Consider the following 16,830-nt stretch of genomic DNA (forward strand, 5'->3'; position numbering starts at 1 on the left):
CCTCAATGGTTATAGCAGAATTATTTACAAGAGCCAAATTATGGAAGCAGCCCAAGTGTCCATTGATCAATGAATGGATAAAGAAGAATAGAATATTATTCAGCCACAAAAAGAATGACATCTTGCCATTTGCAATGACATGGATGGAGCTAGAGTATAATGCTAAGCGAAATAAGTCAGTCAGAGAAAGACAAATACCATATGATTTCACCTATACATGGAATTTAAGAAACAAAACAAATGAGCAAGAAGAAAAAAAGAGAGAGAGAGAGAGAGAGAAACCAAGAAATGTTCTCTTAATTACACAGAACAAACTGATGGTTGCCAGAGGGGAGGTAGGTGGGCGGATGGGTTAAATAGGTGATGGGGATTAAGGAGTGCACTTACAGGGCACCTGGGTGGCTTAGCGGTTGAGCATCTATCTGCCTTTGGCCCAGGGCATGATCCCGGTCCAGAGACTGAGTCCCATGTCAGGCTCCCTGTGAGGAGCCTGCTTCTTCCTCTATGTCTCTCAGGAATAAATAAAATTTTTTTTTTTTTTTTAAAGGAGTGCAGTTGCTGTGATGAGCACTGGGTGTTATATGGAAGTGTTGAGTCACTATGTTGTACACCTGAAGCTAATGTTATACTGTATGCTAATTAACTGAATTTAAATAAAAACGTATATATATATGTTAAATAAAAACATAAACAACTTAAGTTTAGGAAATTCTAAGTAAGCTCATAAGAAATCAGATTTGCATCAGAGAAATATTTCTTTCTTTTTTTTAAGAGAAATATTTCTTATAGCTATTTTTTTGGGGAAAGTGCTATGTTGAACCAAGGCTGCTTATTTTCATCTTGATCTAAAGATATGTATGTTTTTTTTTTTTTTAAGATTTATTTATTTATTTAGAGAGCAAGGGGTTGAGGGCAGAGAGAGAAACTTAAGCAGGCTCCCCATTGAGCATAGAGCCCAATGTGGGGCTCAATTCCTTGGCCCTGAGATCACAACTTGAATTGAAACCAAGAGTCAGACACTTAACCACTGCCCACCTGGGTGCCCCATGAAGATCAGTAAATATTTTTTAAAGAGAAAGATAATGTTCTGTGTTCATTTCATTAAACAAAGTAATTACATTTCCCACTATGAATAATATATAAATTCATATAGACAATTATAAAGGAAAATCATATTTTGATGCATTTTATTCCAAATTTTTTCCAGTCTGGGTGTTTTGTTTTTTTTTTTTCTTTTTAACAACCATGCTCATTTTAAATAAAATTCTTAAGTGTGAAGAGTAAAATCTTGGGAACCAGTCTGATTACTCTCTAAAATGCCTTCTTAAGATTTTGAAAGATTTATCCAAATAAGAAAGTTAGGCAATATAATTAAATGGGCACAGTAACTGGGTCGATGCAGGGTGATAAAATCCTCCACACAGTGAAAATAAAGCCTAAAGTGATACTCAACAAATAGAACATAAACTCAGACAGTTATAGCTGATACAGAGAGGTGAAGAAGAACCTAGAAGTCCCACTGGGCCTTTAAAGTGTATCAAAACCAAGAGCCACCTTCACTAATCTGTGACATTCAGCAAGATTCCTAGGCAGTAAAGGGAAGCATCAAGGGAACAAAGGTATGGTGGAGGAGTTAATGATGTCTTTGCATCAAATTAATATATGAAAGTGAATTAAAATAAATCCTTGGGACTAGCAGCATTTATCTCTGTGTCAGCAGGGAATTGGGGAGCCAAGAATCTATACTGTTCCTCAAATTAAGTCATTTGTCATGGAAAACAGACTGTTATAAATATGGTCAATTCTACACCTCCCTTTGTCAGTCGATGTTGAGAATAACCCAAGTAAGTGTATGACAGCAAATCTGCTGACAAAGGAGGGACAATTCTGTTTTGGTGGCTGTAATCTTCAGAACCCTGCCTCCCTTCCCCCAATGGACATTTTTAGGGCTGCACGGGAGGCAAAAGTTTTCCTTTACCCTCTTAGGAATTCCAGCTGGACCTGAGAATTAAGTTGACATAAGACAGATTAATAAAAGAAAAGCAACACATTTTATTTTTATAAGTTCATGGGAGCCTTTATAGGAAAATGAAGACCCCAAAAGCGGGAAGGCCTGAGTGTTTATATACTAGATTTAACAAAGAGTAGTAATTATCAAAAAGTAGCTAAAATGTATGAGGAGACTAAAGGAAGATAAGGGTAACTTTGACAAAGTTTGTTTGTACAAATTCTTCTTGGCCTTGACTCCTTTTCTCTGGTGATGAGAATGTTCTTTTCCTCCAGGTGCAGGGAGGGCTTGTTACATACGGGAGTTTTATCTCCTGTTTTTAGGAGGAAAAGGGGAAGTCAGAGTGTCTTTCTTACACCTGTTGTTTTTTGAGTGCTTTAGCTCAAAATAGTGCATGTGTTAAACTGGTGTATTTTGGGGTGACATGTTCTGAGCATACTAAGCCCCACATTGCCCTCAATCTCACTCTGGGGAACTCTAAAGTGGGTGCACAAGGTGATAACAGCCTGTGGTGGGGCATGAGGAAGTCAAAATGTGAGAAGAGTAAAACCCACTCAAACCTTTATCCTTTGCCCTGATGGTTAGCAGAGGGGAGGTGGGTGGAGGGATGGATGAAATAGGTGATGGGGGTGAAGAGTACACTTATCATGATGAGCACTGAGTAATGTATAGAGTGACTGAATCATTATATTATACATCTGAAGCTAATACAACGCTAGGTTATCAATACTGGAATTAAAATTAAATACTTAATATAAAGATAAATAGTTAAGTAAGTAAATAAATAAAAATTTCTCCCCTTGGCTCCTGTCCTGGTTGATTTTATCACAAGGAGCTGATCTTCAGGGGTCTGAGCCTGGAGAAGGTTCTCCTGGGTTCCACCAACTTTGGCCTCTGTTGATGGGGTTGGCTAGAGCCTTGGCCAAGATCACTCTTCCTTCCATTACATATAGCTTGCCTATTCCCCCTTGTAAGAGAGTATAAACTTTATTTACCTCACAACTTAAAAAAAAAAAAAAAAAAGACTCCTGTAGATGTCATGGGAAAAGTGTTCACAAAAGCCAATTTTTCTCCTGACAAACAAGGACACTCCTATGTAACCATAATATAACCATCAAAATCAGGAAATTCACAGTGATACGTTATGCTGGGGGGAGGGGGATTTTCTTCTACCATTTTATATTTGAAGTGGGGGAGGGGGAGGCCTGTGAATTAATAGACCATAGGAGAAAGGTTTGTTTTTGCATGCGGAAGCTTTCAGATGAAGAGGTAACCTGGACAGCTCAAGGCAGGGGTTTACATGTCAACTTAATAAGGGGGCAGGTAGTTGTGTTTAGGGCTTCAAAGGACGGAAGGTTGGGATGAAGCTTGTTTACACAGTTTTTTGGAATGTTCTAGTGCTCAAGGTCAGGCCTCCCTGATCAGAGACCTCTCTGGAGGGGGCTGTGATAGCTCGTTCTCACAAAGCTCTGCTTTAGTCAGATAAGGGGAGTTTGCATAGGAGTTCCCTGGGCATTTGCTACAGCTCAGCTGTTTCCACTTTGAGGTAAACTGCAAGTCATTCACATGTGCTATTAGTCCCATCATTAGTCACCTAATCCACAGTCCCCCTTCATGTTTTGTCAATTGCTCCATAGCATCCTTTAGAGCAAAAGGATCCAGTCTGGGGTCACCTTTGCATTTAGTTGTCATATTTCTTTGGTTTTCTTCAGTCTAGAAGAATTCCTCAGGAACTCTTTCAAGATCTTGACATCTTTAAAGATGATTGGTAAAATGTTATAAAGACGTTTTTATCTAACCATTTATTCATCTGTAAGGGAGGAAAAAAAATCCTTGTCTCTCTAGCCTTCTAAGTTCTTGGTTGGGACCCTTGTAACAAAAAGCAGATTAACAGGAGAAAAACAAACAAAAGCTCATTACCATGTACCTCTCATTTATACCAGGGAGAAACTCAGAGTAACTCGAGGAGGTGCCTTAGAACTCTGGCTTGTGTAGCATCTTCAACAAAGAACAATAAATTTGTTGAGAAACGACAGGACAAAGGACAAAAGGAAGTAGTTTTAGGTTTCCAAGGGTGGCAAACTATGGGGAGATAAATATATGGCAGGAAACTAATGGAATAAGGTTTGTTTATGGATTCCTTCAGTGTCACCTGATAAAACTCTGTCTCCAAAGAAGGAGAGTTTATATCCTGCCTTTAGGCAGGTAGAAAGAAGGTAGGGAGACGTTTCCTGCATTTGCTACATCTTAATCGCTTTCAGTTTAAGATAATTTTTATGTCAAAAAGGCATATTTTAGAGTAACACATTCTAGTTTTCTTCAACCCATTAATTAATTTAGTTGGGGTAAGTAACTGATCAATTATTATGGCATGAGCCCTGTCAAGCATTGGGATACCCACAGAGCACCAGATCGATGTGGATCTCTTTCCTTGGGAGGGGTCCTATAGCCCTGATAGTAGTTTAAAAGACAGATTTTGGATTCAGGATTTCTGGGTTCAGGTCCAGCTCTACCACTTACTTGCATTAGAATCTTGGGTTTGTTACTTAATATTTACATGCCTCACGGAAAGAGGGAAGGTGAATAAAAATACCTACCACATAAGATAGACATTGCTTAAAATGAGTCAATACTGGCATCTCATCAATAATCTGCATCTTAAAATTAAATTTTCTGTGTGAAGATGCTAAGTTCTATTTCACATTATTTTAAAAGGAAAAAGAAATGATAATCTATTACACATCAGTCCAAAATTTCAGCCAATTTCCTAAAGCACAACTAAAGTACACTATAAAACACCTGAAGGGATCAGGGTATGCGATCCCAAAATATGCCACTTTGGCATAAGAATTATTTTGAACAATGGCATCTGAGTTCCTAAGCAGTCTTATCTGCCTAAAAACAGAGCCTCACAAAAGAGCTCAGTAGTTATAAAAATACCATACCTGGAAGCAACTTTAATCTTTTCTTCTTGGAGATGAAAAGCCAGAAGTTGCATGACACTCAGATAGACATTGTCACAAACTGTCATATCTTCTATCTATTTTTCTAAAGACGTATTTATTTTTCAAAAAGGCATTTGCATAAGTGCCCTTTCTCCCCCCTCTTTCTAAGACATCATTTATTCTCTGCTCTGCTCCTCCCCCTCCCCTATTAAGCTGATAAACTCAAAATTCTGTCTCCTTAAGTCTCATTTTTCAGGGAACTCTCATATATACATGAATAAAAATCTGTCTTTTTTCTTGTTAATCTGTCTTTTGTCAGTTTTTAATTTTTAAATTAAAAAAAGATTATATGGGCAGCCCAGGTAGCTCAGCGGTTTAGCGCCACCTTTAGCCCAGGGCCTGATCCTGGAGACCCAGGATCGAGTCCCATATCTGGCTCCCTGCATGGAGCCTGCTTCTCCCTCTGCCTGTGTCTCTGCGTCTCTCTCTCTCTCATGAAAAAATAAATAAAATCTTAAAAAAAATAAAAAAAAGATTTTATTATTTATTTGAGAGGGGGAGAGAGAGAGAGAGAGAGACATAGGTAGTGAGAAAGAGAGTAAGAGCAAGGAAGAGAGGAAAAAGCAGGCTCCCCACTGAGCATGGAGCCCGACTAGGAGCTCAGCCCCAGGATCATATCCTGAGCTAAGGGAGACAGCCAACTGAGCCACCCAGGCACCCCTTTTTCATCAGTTTAATTTGCAGGTCTTCAAGACATAACCTAAGAGGGTAAAGAAAAAGTTTTTTTGCCCTTAACATAGCTATGTATTAGTAAGAATGATCACACTAGGATGCAAAATGGTTAAAATACTGATCACCAAAGAATTAAAACAGTTGCTTTATGTACAGTAACATCTCTTCTATTGTAATTACTATTTTTGTTCCTTTAATTTCTTATCTACTCTTCAAAACTTTCTGAACTTTTCTGGTACTCGTTGTACAACTCTCCGCAAAAACAATGGCTCAATATGGAAATCACTGGTAAGTGCATTCAGGACAAGTGCCAGTGACAGAGCATGACTCACTCTGGGCATGACATTCTGAGGTCACTCTGAGCATCAGCAACATCTAAAGACTGTAACCCCTCTGTGGATACTCCCTGTGCTTTTCAAAATGTCTGTGATTGTTGCTGTTGTCCTGCCACTTGAATTTGGAAGATAACTGGAAAACTTTCCCCCTCATTGCATTTGCTAAACTAGATTGAACTTTTGGAGATACAAATATAAAATTTTCCATCAGTTTGAAACAAACTCTGTATTGAGAGAAACATACATCCTGTGCAGTTTGGGTACTAAAAAACAAAAGGTAATTGTTTCTGGGAGATATTTGGCCGGCTGTGCTTGCATATATAAAGCACTTCAAGTAGAGCTTGGCACAAAGAAAGTATTAGCTATTCTTATTTACCTCTATGAACACAACTTTCTAGTGGAGAAGGCAGGCAAGCAAACACAGGATGGATAGGGTTACTGCAGACTGTGGCAAGTTTTCTGAGGAGATGGAATACCATGCTAGAGAATAATGGGGGAAGGACCTTCTTCATGAAGGTGGTCAAGGGAGCCTCCCTTGGGGAAGTGACAACTAAAAATAAACCTGAAGGATGAAATGAAGCCAGCCATAGGGACAGCCAGGGTGAAGCATTACAGGTACAGGCAAGAGCAAATCCCAAGGCAAAGGTGAGCTAGAGCTGCCGGAAAGACTGCCACTGGAGTTGGAACCAGTCTATATGATGAAGCCAGAGATGGGCAGGCCCAGGCCATGTAGAATCTTGGAGACCATAGTACAGATCCTTGGATCCTATTCTAAGTGCAATAAGAAACTATTACAAATTTTAAGTGGAAGGATGAAATGATCTGATTTATGTTTTTAGATCACCTTGCCGAGGAGATTGGGATAACAGAAGTTCCAAGCAGAAGCTGGGAGACGGAGTTAAGAAGCTACTCATTGATTCAGGTTAAGAGATGAGATGACATTGAAGGTGATTAGCAGAGGTCAGAGATGAGGAGTATTTTGAAGGAAGAATTGTTGGACTTGCTGTTGGGTGAAGGAAAGAGACGACTCAGGGATGACACTCAGATTTCTGGCTTTGGTAACTGGGTAGGTGGTGGTGATATTGACAGAGGGAGGAAAGGCTAGCTCTAAGAATGCTTGCAGAGTTATCCAAAGTTTGGGCATGTCCATACACGGACACACAAAAAATGATTTTCCTCGTGTCTCTTGGGAGGTGTCGTTATTTATAAACGCAGCACGCTGCAAAATAATAAGATGGCATGAAGGTTCCATATGATAGGAGGAGCCTGAATTGTGATGATTTGCTTCAGCTCCTTTTGATAGCATCTGGTGGCTTTTGCTTTGGTACCTCCTTATAGTACTGGTTGTAGTATAGGGCTTTTTGTTTGTTTTGCCTTCTTGGGTGGAAGCATGAAACTAGTGGTTATTCTGGTTGTATAAACTAAATATCAGAGAGGTCTGCTGTTGTTCCTCGGTAGGAGTCTCTCTACCTCTTCTTACACATTAAACAGAGTTATGGTGGTTAATTACATATGATCTTTCTTTTTAAAAATTTTTTAAAAAGATTTTATTTATTTATTCATGAGAGACAGAGAGAGAGGGAGAGAGAGAGAGGCAGAGACACAGGCAGAGGGAGAAGCAGGCTCCATGCAGGGAGCCTGATGTGAGACTCGATCCCAGGTCTCCAGGATCACACCCTGGGCTGAAGGCGGCGCTAAACCGCTGAGCCACCTGGGCTGCCCTACATATGATCTTTCTAAAGAGGTTAAGTGTATAGGATAATTGCTGATGAATGGTCCAATAAAAATTGTAGACCACTACTGAAGGGTAGCAAAATATGTCACCCCAAAATGTGCCACTTTGGAATAAGAATTATTTTGAGCTGAAGGCAGTTAAGAAAAGGCAGATACATAAGAAAGGCTCTCTTCCCTCCCTGGATTTACCTAAAAGTGGGGCATAGATTTGTAGAGGTGTCCCCTGGTCCCTTCTGTGTCAGGAAGGACAGAAATTAACCACTGGAGACAACCCTAGACCCTCATTAGCCAGAGATGGCACCAGAGGCATCTCCATAACAAATTGTACTAAGTAGCCTTTATCTTCCATTAGTTTCTAAATGTTTGCCTTCCCAAAATATGCTGCCTTGCACCTTAAAGTCCTTTTCCTTTGTCTTGCCACTTCTCTAAAACTTCTTTGTTCTTTTGCTAAAATGTTCTGTAAGCCCAAGTTCTAACTACCTCTTTGAGTTACTCCTCTCTGAGTTCTCCCACGTGTATGGATAATGTACATGTTAATAAACTCCTGTTCTCTCTTCCCTCTTGTTGATCTGTCTTTTGTCATTCTCACTTACAGGATCCCAGCCAGAGATCCTAGAAGGGTGGAGGGAAAAAGGTTTTTTTCCCTTCCCTACCTGACAAAGAACAGAAAGTGCATACCCCAGGAACACGGTAGCTCTGGTAGGAGAGGGAGCTGCCTGCTTCATTTACCAGTTATGCTTGCTTAGCCAGACCACAGGCTTCAGTGAGCCCTGGTTTCTCCATCTGTGAAATATTGTTCTCGGAGATGGCGGAGTAGAACAAGAATGAAATAAGTGGAATATGGGGGTCCCTTGGGTGGCTCAGTTGGTTAAGCATCTGCCTTTGGCTCAGGTCATGATCCCAGGGTCCTGGAATCGAGCCCCATGTTGGGCTTCCTGCTCAGTGGGGAGTCTGCTTCTCCTTCTCCCTCTGCCTCTCTCCCTGCTCATGCTCTCTCTCTCTCTCTCAAATAAATAAACAAAATCTTAAAAAGAAAAGGTGGAATATGGTAATGGAATATGCTGGATTGTGTTATAGAGCAACTCTTGAAACTCAGTGGCTTGGCATAATAGAAGTAGATTCAGAAGTCGGTCATTGGGGGGTTCTCTTTCTAGAGACTCTGGAATCTATATTTCCATCAGTTTGTGATGTAGCATCAACAATAGCCTCCAAAGGGGATCCCTGGGTGGCTCAATGGTTTAGCGCCTGCCTTTGGCCCAGGGCGCGATCCTGGAATCTTGGGATCGAGTCCCGCGTGGGGCTCCTGGCATGGAGCCTGCTTCTCCCTCCTCCTGTGTCTCTGCCTCTCTCTCTCTCTATGTCTATCATAAATAATAAATAATAAAAATAAATATTAAAAAAAACAATAGCCTCCAAGACTGTTGAAAAAAGGGAGGAGGGGGATGTAGAACTGCATGATATATTTTAATGTTCGGACCTGGGAGTGACTTATACCACTTTTGCCCACCCCCTACTGGCCAGTACTGAGTCATGTGGTCTCAATAAAACTGCAACATAAGCTGAAAAATGTAGTGCCCAGTAAGAGAAAAATAAAATAAAATTTGGTGAAATAATGGCATTGTCTCTATCACATTCAGGTGAATGTGTTTTATAAAATATTATTTCTAGCTTTTCTCTGGTAATGATGCTTGGAATGACTTAATGAGGAAAAGAAGTTAGTAAGTAAAGGGTATAAATGAGCCACAGATGGATACCCCCCTTTGAATAACAGGGAGATTATTGCCTTTTTCAGAGAGGACAGAAAAGGGGCCTGAGGAGTAAGAGTGAGAGTGGCAGTGGAAGGTGGTAGATGAGGGACTAGGGCTTGGGAAGAGGAAATGCCTTGGTTGGTAAAGTTCATAACTATGATGAAAGTGTGGCTGGAGAAGAAAGTTTTACGCCTGAACCAAAAGCAAATGTCATTTTTAAGAGTCAACAGTTTTGTAGCCAGCAGGAAGGTAAAGTTTACAACGTTCATCTGAAGGCAGAAGTTCCAAAATGAAGATCTTTTATGCAAATAAGAAGGAAGAGCTATCGCTGAAAAGCATTTCCAAGTTAAATGTTAAGATAGAAGGCGGCAATAAGTGGAAATTTGTAGGGTGATTTATGCAAGTTAGAAAAATTAAACAATGTCTCGTCTTCTGACTTTCAAAGACATGGGGCAGGCACTCTGGGATCAGGGCTCTGCTGAGACATGTGTCATCTTTCCAAGATAAAAACCATCTCCACAAGAAATCTTTAAGAAGGGGAAGATCAGGGTGGGGGTTGGGGCTGGGAACACCCTGGCTGGCTCAGTCAATGGAGCGTGGGACTCTTGTTTTCAGGGTTGTGACTCCAAGCCCCACACTGTACGTGGAGATTACTTAAAAATAAAATCTTAGGGACGCCTGGGTGGCTCAGTGGTGGAGCATCTGGCTTTGGTTCAGGTCATGATCCTGGGGTCCTGGGATCGAGTCCCACATGAGGCTCCCTGCATGGAGCCTGCTTCTCCCTCTGCCTGTGTCCCTGCCTCTCTCTCTGTGTCTCTCATGAATAAATAAATAAAATCTTAAAAAAAAATTCCTAAAAAAAGGGGGGTGGTGGTGGAAATTGGGATCCTTATGTAAGGGAGGAAAGAGAATTTTCCTTCTATCCTCCTTAGTTCTTGGCTGAGGCCCTATAACACAAGATTAACAAGAGAAAGAGCTTTGGATAGGGGGTGGAAGATGAGGAACTCCTTGAGTAGAACTACAGTTTAAATACCATCTCCCACTGAACACCAAAGAAAGTGTGCGGAGGCCAGTTCTGGGGAGGTTACCGGGACAAGCTTGGTAATAAGCAAGGGTAAGGTTTGTTGAGCAACATTAAATGATGACTTCTCCATTGGTAAGTCTCTGGTGGTTTAGATTTTCTGGTACAGAGAGGGCTACACACTTACAAGTGGAGATCCTTTTATAAATGCGAATGTCCCTTATAAAAGGGTAATTTTCCGAGCTTCTCTCTTTCTTTCTTTTTCTTTCTTTCTTTCTTTCTTTCTTTCTTTCTTTCTTTCTTTCTTTCTTTCTTTCTTCTTTCTTTCTTTCTTTCTTTCTTTCTTTCTTTCTTTCTTTCTCTTTCTTTTTTTTTTTAAACATTTTTTTATTTATTTATGATAGTCATACAGAGAGAGAGAGAGGCAGAGGGAGAAGCAGGCTCCATGCACCGGGAGCCTGATGTGGGATTCGATCCCGGGTCTCCAGGATCGCGCCCTGGGCCAAAAGCAGGCGCCAAACCGCTGCGCCACCCAGGGATCCCCTTTCTTTTTCTTTCTTTCTTTCTTTCTTTCTTTCTTTCTTTCTTTCTTTCTTTCTTTCTTTCTTTCTTTCTTTCTTTTCTTTCTTTCTCCTTCCTTCCTTCCTTCCTTCCTTCCTTCCTTCCTTCCTTCCTTCTTTCATTCCTTCCTTTCTTTTTTGAGAGTCTATTTATTTATTTGAGAGAAGAGTACGAGCACAAGCTGGGTGAGGGGCAGAGGAAGAAGCCGACTCCCTGATGAGCAGGGAGTTCTGATGCAGGACTCCATCCCAGGACTCCGGGATTATGACCTGAGCCAAAGGCAGACAGGTAACTAACTGAGCCACCTGCCCACCCCCTCACCCCACCCTGTGTCTACTGTTTCTTAAAATAATTAACTCAAAATAATCCTTATACCCAAGAAGCGTATTTGGGGTGGCACATTCTCCTATCCTTCCATAATCTCTGAGCTTCTCTCCCACCACCATCCTTTTCACCGCACTACAGCCACACTGGACAGTCACTCCTCCTTGAATATTCGGGCTGTGTTCCAGCCTCCCAGCATCTGCTCTGGCTCTTCCTTCAGCTCAGAAAGCTTCTCCCTGAGATGTCCATGCTCAGCTTCTCCACGATGCCTACCCTGTCCATTCTATTTAATATCTTCCAACATGCGGAAACATTTACATTTTATGTTTATTGTTTTTCTTCTCCTATTTGAATGTAAGCTCCCCAAGGCCAGAGATTCTTTATAATTATTTTCTCCCCTGATATACCCCAAGCACCTAATAGATGCACAAAAAATATTTGTTGGATCGAATGGATCACACGAATTACTAACTACCTCCTAATGGGTTAATTGGTGTAAGGAGTTTATGTTTCTCCAAAACAACTTCTGTAAACCGAAAAAACCGCCTGTGTTGCCCTGGAAGATGGGAGAGGGGGTGCCGCAGGGGAAGCCAAAATCAGAAGGAAATGTAGTGTGAGCAGTTAAAGGGTCTTTTTGTGTTGCTGATTTTGTATTTTAGGCTACGACCGATAGTGATAGCATTATTTAAACCAGAATTTTGAGTTTTTAAAGTAATTTCTTTTGGAATGTTTTTCTTCCCTTCTAAAACAAGTGAACCCTGTCAAGAACATAAGCTTCGGTTTCAGCTTAGGAGAAAAGCCTGTAGGTGGAGATAAAATAGAAACCAGCCCTTCCATTGGATCTTGCACTACCTGGTCTGTTTGAAGAGCAGGCATGTTTGGACAGTGGCGCTTAATGAGATCATTTCTGTTACTGTTTGTGAAGGGCTTAGCTTTGCCTTGTTCTCCTCCTCTGGGACTTAAGACCTTGGACATTTTAGAATGCTTTTTTAAAATTAAATACAGAGTTTCAGTTGCTTTGATGCAGTACCAGGGGACAGCGCAAAAGGCCATTGAAATTAATTTTAGAACTATACGAGGACACTGAACCCTTGTGAAAACACAAGTATGTACAAAGAGTCCCACATTTTAGACACACTACATTTCATACAAAATTCCATTTTAAAAATTTGAGGTATAGGTGACATACAATATTGTCTTCGCTTCAGGCGTCCAACATAGTCATTTGGCATTTGTCTACATTACGAAATGCTCTCTGCAAAATTACATTTTGATGACGTGATGGGAGTGGTGGTTGTTTTGAAACATTATCTCTGTCCTAGAAACGTTTAAACCTTCCCTTGAACGGATGCCCAAAGTCTCATCTCTGCTGCCTCAGCTAGCTAGCGTTGGCATTTAGGGTGGAATCTGCATTGGTTTAGCAATCCCTTAAATTTCTCAGGATGAAAAAAAATCCCTTTCATCCTCTGAGTATCGGTGTGGTGGACACTTTATTTTAATTTTTTATTTTTTTATTGGAGTTCAATTTGCCAACATATAGCATAACACCCAGTGCTCATCCCATCAAGTGACCCCCTCAGTGCCTGTCACCCAGTCACCCCCACCCCCGCCCACCTCCCTTTCCACCATCCCCTAGTTCGTTTCCCAGAGTTAGCAGTCTTACATGTTCTGTCTCCCTCTCTGATATTTCCCACTCATTTTCTCTCCTTTCTCCTTTATTCCCTTTCACTATTTTTTATATTCCCCAGTTGAATGAGAACATATAATGTTTGTCCTTCTCTGATTGACTTATTTCACTCGCATAATACCCTCCAGTTCCATCCACGTCGAAGCAAATGGTGGGTATTTGTGGTTTCTAATGGCTGAGGAATATTCCATTGTATACATACATGTGGTGGACACTTTTGCCTCATTCAGTTATGTTCCAGAAGATTTAGGGGGAGATTAGCTCGGAAATAAATTTTAGGCACAATGGTCAGGTCCCTCAGGCTCTAAGTTCTCGAGCCACCTGTCTTTGCTGTTTAGGGCTTAGCTAGCCAGCCCACACTCTACATTGGGCATTATATCAAAATTAATTGCGCCGCTAGGCTCTAGACATTAATTTTAGTATATTCAAACTGTAAGAGCAGTGGGACATTTATTTACAATTTTGCCTCAACTTGTAATTCTTTACCCAATAACGTAGGTAGATTAGCCCCCTGCTGCTGCTTTATTAGAATGTCAGCTGTAATAAATAGCTCCTCCTCTACATAATTACTTTGTCACAACAATCGGAATTTTAGGAAGCAAAATTGATAAAAATGAGAATGAGGTCCTTCATCTTATACTGAGTCTGATTATTTTCCTCCACAGCTTTGGGTAGAATTGCCTTTTTCTTCGACAATGCTGTGGTAGGTCATTAATATGCAGTCGACCCTTGAACAATATGGGTTTGAATTGCATGAGTCCTACTCATGCATGGATTGTTTTCATTAAATACAGTACCATAAGTGTACTTTAAAAAATGAATTTCTTAACAACATTTTCTTCTAATAACATTTCTAACCAAATGTGCTGTTGATGTTCTCAGTAAGGCTTCTGGTCAACAGTAGACTAAGTTTGGGGGAGTCAAAAGTTATATGTGAGTTTTTTTTACTGCGTGGGGTTGGGCATCCTACCCTCACCTTGTCCAAGGGTTTGCTGTGTTCTATAAGCTTGGGACCAACAAGCTAAAGGGGTTTTCCTTGAAGGGAGAGACCTGGGCTTGGCCATTTGTGATGGGGGAGCTAACTTAATTCTGACTCCAATCAGATGAGTTCCTCTTCATCTCCAGTAACAGATCCCTCAGACAAAAGTCTTTTGACCTGTTTGGTTCAGAATTTAGGCTGGGAAGTATTTGAACCTACCTGTTTGTCTTGAAAGGGGATTATTTCTGAAAGGACCTCCAAGGAAAGAAATACTTACTTTTTCCTGAGTCACCCACCCCTATGCTGATATGGTCTGCAGTTTATGTTCTAATTCTCAGATATAAGAGAGGGCCATACTTCGCTTCCCACCTCGGCTGGCTGAGAGGCCTGCAGTAGCAGCGGCTCATGGCTCCCGTGACAGGAAACCAACAGTTCCTGCTGGGGGGGGATCTGTGAACAGGATAAGAGAAAGAGGGGGACTAGGGGGGTAGAAAAGCCGAATTAATATGAAAAACAACTTAAAGGTTAAATCTTGGGGCACCTGGGTGGCTCAGCGATTGAGCGTCTGCCTTTGGCTCAGGTCGTGATCCCAGTGTCCTGGGATGGAGTCCCATATCGGGCTCCCTGCATGGAGCCTGCTTCTCTCTCTGCTTGTGTCTCTGTCTCTCCTGAATAAATAAATAATAATAATAATAATAAAAAAACTTAAAAAAAAAACCACTTTAAATCTTGCCTGAAAAAAAAGAAGTTACAATTTTCAGTGTCCAGTAGATAGTTGGTATTTCCCAATCCTAAATATGTCTAAAAATATATCTTTTAAAAAATTCCACATTTTAAAGGGCAAAGGAGCCAGAACATGTGACAATTCAGGAGTATGTATTATTCATAGATACAAATGTTTTATTTTTACAGATTTGTCAGCTACCTGGAAGTATTTGGTGATAGGCAAAGAAAAATCTACAGGGGTATGAGATACTGTTGCCTTTTCAGCCACCACCATGCTAAACATTGTGTTATGATAATACACTTATCCAGTTTATGATAGAAAAGGTAGGGCAGACTAAGGAAAAAAGCTAAGAATTAATGATGTCTGTCAGTATGTGGCCTTCTTCGGCACTCTTAGATGACCCCAGAAGTGGACTGGCCCATTCTTGGGTTTTGGATAGCTGTCCAACAGAACCCAGGGCATAGCTGGGCCCTTTCATCTGGGATCATTAAAGTCCATCCAGCTGAGGGAGAGAGAGAGAGAGAGAGACAGAGAGAGAGAGAGAGAGAGAGAGATTTTGGAAAGGGCAAATGATTTAATATACAAATATAAAAGTGATGATGTAATCATCATAAGAAATAAAAGATTTTTAACTCTCCCACATCTGCTTTATTTATTTATTTATTTATTTATTTATTTATTTAAAGATTTTATTTATTTATTCATGAGAGACACACAGAGAGAGGCAGAGGGAGAAGCAGGCTCCATGCAGGGAGCCCGATGTGGGACTCGATCCCAAAACTGTGAGATCATGCCCTGAGCCAAAGGCAGATGCCCAATCACTGAGCCACCCAGGTGTCCCACAACATCTGCTTTATAATTTTAATTTTATTTTGAGTTATGCGGGTGGGAACAATTCACCTTTTAGATGAAACTTCTAGGTCTTGACTGAACCATGACTCAATCAGATGGGATCCATTACAGCTGATTTTATAGGCGCCTCCTGACAGACTAAAAGGGGTTATTTTCTTTTTATTCCACCATGCCTGAGAGAAAGAGGCTCACACAGTCAAGAGAGCGAGTGATCGGGCCCCCTGGGTGGCTCAGTTGGTTAAGTGTCTGACTCTTGACTTCAGCTCATGTCATGATCTTGGGGTCCTGGGATCTAGCCCCATGCTGGGGTCCCCACTCAGCGGGGAGTCGGCTTGAGTTTCTCTCTTTTCCTCTTGTCTGCCCCTCCCCCTCCACATGCTTGTGCTCTTTCTCTAAAATAAATAAATCTTAGGAAAAAAAAGAGAGAGAGAGAGAGAGATAGTGAGTGATCAAACACAATTCCTGGGACTTATATTTGGCAACAGTGAAAAGCCAACAAATGGGGAAACCTACCTGACAAGTTCATCCTGTTTCCACAAGGTAATCAGGGGTAAATGTTAGACTGTGAAGGAGAGGAGATATTTCAGACCTCTCTTTTGGAACCCCCACTTCTTGGACCTCTCTTACTTACATTACCTTGTTGGTCTTTCTGAACCTTCCATACTTCTACGTGTGTGGGGGGCAGGTGATCCTGCCCACACTGCCCTTTGTGGTGGTCGGGGCTGTGTTGGATACCACTGCCAATTTCTCTGATAGAGTCCAGACCAGAGCCACTGGGGAAAATGATGACTTATTGATGAAATGTAACCATATTCTTCTTGAACTCTCTTAGACTTGATGTATTAATTCTTTTTTGTGTGTGATATTCATGGGCTGATGATAAACAGCTAGTCCCTCTGCTCATCACAACATTTCCTGAGCCTGGAGTGGAAGGAATGGCCATTGGGAACTACTGCTTGGATCTCTGAGAATTTAAATCTCTTTCCAGTGTCTAGATTCTTTCATGGCGCTTCATTCTAGGCTCTGCAGACACTGGGGCAGGTTTTGTTTCTTGGACCAGTGCTGTAGCTGCTGGTAGTTGGTTTTTCTTAGGACTTGAATTGTCAGATTGTTTTTGAGATTCTTGGGTTTGTTTGGCTTCCTTCCTAGGGCCTCGAGAGTTTTGGTATGGAGCTTT

The sequence above is a fragment of the Canis aureus genome, chromosome 7, assembly GCF_053574225.1.
Source record: "Canis aureus isolate CA01 chromosome 7, VMU_Caureus_v.1.0, whole genome shotgun sequence".
NCBI classification, from domain to species: Eukaryota; Metazoa; Chordata; class Mammalia; order Carnivora; family Canidae; genus Canis; species Canis aureus.